The sequence below is a fragment of the Rhipicephalus sanguineus genome, chromosome 9, assembly GCF_013339695.2.
Source record: "Rhipicephalus sanguineus isolate Rsan-2018 chromosome 9, BIME_Rsan_1.4, whole genome shotgun sequence".
NCBI lineage: Eukaryota > Metazoa > Arthropoda > Arachnida > Ixodida > Ixodidae > Rhipicephalus > Rhipicephalus sanguineus.
The window spans coordinates 10,413,077-10,416,683 of NC_051184.2; the positions used below are offsets into that span (position 1 = coordinate 10,413,077).

General features: G+C 47.4%; 1 long non-coding RNA gene across 1 annotated transcript; it reads right to left on the reverse strand.

Annotated features, from left to right (window-relative positions):
• Nucleotides 1–1,032: 1,032 nt before the first annotated feature.
• On the reverse strand, nucleotides 1,033–1,866 carry LOC119404072 (uncharacterized). Its single transcript, XR_005186151.2, has 3 exons — nucleotides 1,824–1,866; nucleotides 1,657–1,738; nucleotides 1,033–1,185 (listed from the first exon to the last, which is right to left on the reverse strand). It is a non-coding gene; the product is annotated as an uncharacterized LOC119404072 (long non-coding RNA).
• Between the last annotated feature and the right edge of the window lie 1,741 nt (nucleotides 1,867–3,607).

The following is a 3,607-nucleotide window of genomic DNA, read 5'->3' on the forward strand; positions in this document are numbered from 1 at the left end:
AGATTTTGCGCCCCCTCTTAGGTGATTAGGGGGGGCGGCCGCCCCCCTGTGCGCACGCCTATGTGGACACACACACAAAAATAATATCTCACGAACAAAATATGGTACTGAAAACGACTGTCGGTTTCAGATACTAGGGAACCACTTGAACAATTTAGGCGTAATTCCAATAACGTGCCGCAAAGCGCCTACCTTCCCAGGCCATTTGAAGATTGTACCATGCAGCCTGTGAGAACCGCCTAAATTCAGACCCACTTTGGCTTCTTTCGACTTCGATTACGAAGCTCAAAGAAGAGGTTTCAAAAATGACTCCCGGTTTTAGATTGGCTGAGAAGCGCTTGTTCAATTGATAGGCTGCTTTATTGTGTAGCTAACGCCATGTAACTTCCTCGGTCGCGTTTGTCGGCCTTATTCTTGTTGTTTCCAAAGTCCACATCTGTTCCTTCATTGTATCAGATTATGTCGGAACAGCTCGCGGTGCTGAAAAAATTTTTGAATACGATGCTCGGGAGCGTGTGCGGCGGAGCGAGGCGAAGAGGGTGCTTCAATGCCTCAGTAAGTCAGTCTCACCACTGGTGCGTTTAGTGGCAGCTCCCTTAACTCCATCAATGTCCCCAATTCCTGGCCATGAAATCACCTTTTTCTGCTTCAATATCTGCTACGAAACGCCCTTGAGGATTCCCACTGTATTTGTTGAAAAAATATGCATAGTATACCGCTGCCGAATAACTGTTCATCGTACCCAGTATGTCCGGTCACCTGTTACCACAGTGAGACCCTTTACCGTAAGAATTACCGTAGATTAAAGCATACTTGTTAGCGTACCGTGTGCCAACAAAACGTAGATATTTGCTACTTAAAACGCCTTGCTGTCGATTCCATGTTCGGGCAACACGACCTAGATTATTGGCCCGGGCCTCTGTCGGGCCCGATCTGAGGTCGGGCCGGGCCGGGGATGTGAAATTTTTTTCTCGGGTTCGGGCCGGGCCGCACACCAACGTTGCACCGAATATCAACATGATTCCACTCCACACGTGAAGTCAGTCTTGCCTCGAAACTTTCTGCTCACCTTTATCTTTCCTGCTCAAATAAGTGCTTCAGAGTGCTGGTACTGCAATCAGCTCGGTTCTCCGCAGCGCCAGATATCCGACTCCGCAGATCCATCAGGGGAACTGGAGAGGGCACCTGCATAAATAAATAAAAGATCTTTCCCTAATTCTTACACCGCGAAAGGTGCCGGACTTTTCGGCGCGCATCGTACTAACGCGCACTCCAACCTTTTTAGTCAATATCCCGGGGGAATGCCGTCAGCTTATCAACAAAGTGAGAGAGCTCATACATGTTGACTCGTCGTCGAGCCGCAGTTTTCGTGTATAGCGGTCTTAGAATGGCTCTGTATAACGCAATCTAAATCGAAATAATCAAACTGCGTGACAAATGCTCGATTAGGCGACCTCAAACGCCCGCCGAGTGTCGAAAAAAAGGATCGCGTTTCAACCGCCGTGCACCTCAGTAGATTAACCCGGCAAACGCTCTGGCGTTAAACACTTCTACATCAGACGACATCGCCTCCTCATTTCAGCCCTCAACGCGCCTTTAATTGCGGCTATCATTTTCCGATACGGCAAAATCGTGAAAGAAAAACGAAGGACCTACCTCGCATTCAACTGCCATCTTTCCCGCGCTGACGATTTGCCGAGCCTCTGAGCAAAACAAAAACGTTGCCCGAGCCGTTAACCTAGGGAAAACAGAGCGATTCACAGAAGCACCTAGAAAGTACCTAAAGTTTGAAGAAGAGAGATCCCTAACACTGCAAATTGTACCTTTTTTTCTTTTTTCGCGCATGCGCAGAACGGGGATCAGAGCGCGCGTGAATGTCAGGTGCAACATGTTGAGATCTTGAGATGATGTCGCTGCGGCTGCACGCTACAGCTGAACTCTCCGAGCACGCCGTGTTAAACTATCAACGAAAATACGTTTCACGCAAAGTTGCATTCTTTAAATATTATACTGTGCATTAAATAATCGAACAAAAAAACGTTGAAAGCACTTTCAACACGTCTTACACTTCAAGTAGCCACAGCCAAGCCGGCCAAGCCTGGCCACTGCGTAGAAGCAGCAGCACACGCTCGAAAACGCCGTACTCGGGTTGCTCTGCGCTCGTACAGTGCGGTACAGTGCGCTCACTCTCCCGTGTTGTGAGACATTCGTACTACCAACGGCCAGTTGCAACAATGACGTCACAGGCAAGTCTTTTTTTTACTTATTGAACGCATCAAATTCTACGTCACCAAACGCGATACTATCGCCTTTTGCGATCGTTTGAGAATACGGGCACTAGATGTGAAGCATCTTATTCGCAATACCCATAGACTGTCGCGCCGCCAAGCGGAATTCAGGGCCCGTATTCTCAAACGATCGCAAAAGGCGATAGTATCGCGTTTGGTGACGTAGAATTTGATGCGTCCAATAAGTAAAAAAAAGACTTGCCTGTGACGTCATTGTTGCAACTGGCCGTTGGTAGTACGAATCATAGAGTTTCCTAAAATTAACTAGAGGGGACTCTGGCGCTGCGATCGTTCAGCTACCATGGGAATGATGGGTAGTTACAGGGTAGTACACAAATTTGCCTAGTCTTCGTGCTTGCGGCTTCAAACGTACTTGTGGCTTTGTTTATTGCTATGTTTTGGTTTTCTTTCGGACAAAAGAATGGATCGTTGTGAACTTCGTGACCAGATTTGAATCGCTTAGCCTAAAGAAGTTAAAGTGGCGAAGTGAAACTGCTGACTTTTGCTGAACTTTGTTTTGCAACAAAGCGGACGCAGCCAACGCGGAGCCAAACGGAGCCGAAAGTACGAAGTTTAGACAAATTTGTGTACTACCCATCATTCCCATGCTACAGTGTACTAGAAGGGGCAGTGAAGCGGGCGGCAGCCTCCGCGTGACTCCGGCGGCGTCGCCAGCAGCGGCGGCGCTGCGATCGACCAATCTTGAAGAGGAGCACGCGAAACGTAGCAACCACTGCGACACTCGCATGTGCTTGGCGCGCGCTGTGTCTGTGGTTCAGATGTTTGCGCGTAAGCACTTCGCTTATTTAGTCTGTATTATCTGCTAAGGACCAGAAACTACAAGACAGATTGGTTTTCCCACAGATGCAAACGCATTTTGAGAAAGTACTCGCCGCTTGAATAGAGCCACGCTCTTGAAAACACGGACACTTTCCATCGCAGTTGAGTTCCATTAAAACATTTTCAACCGTTTCAGCAATCAGGATCGAGTTTGTTTAGCTTACAGAACTTGAAAGCGCAGACGAATCTCTGATAGAGAGCGAGTACATTCGGATCTTGGGTAATCGCAATAGGGAAGCCGTGTGAGAGGTTAATTAAACGTAGCTAGTCGCGACAATTATGAAAGTAAGTTTAAACTAAACAGTCACATGGTGCGCTCGTTCTCTTTGCACAAGGCCTGAAAAAAAAGAAAAAAAAAAGATCGCGTAAATGAACAACGTCACGCAGAATCAGCTGGACTCGTTGCTGAAACAGCTATAATAAAACATTCGTGCACGAATTTGAACAGTCATATACGCCCACAGAAACAATTTATAGAA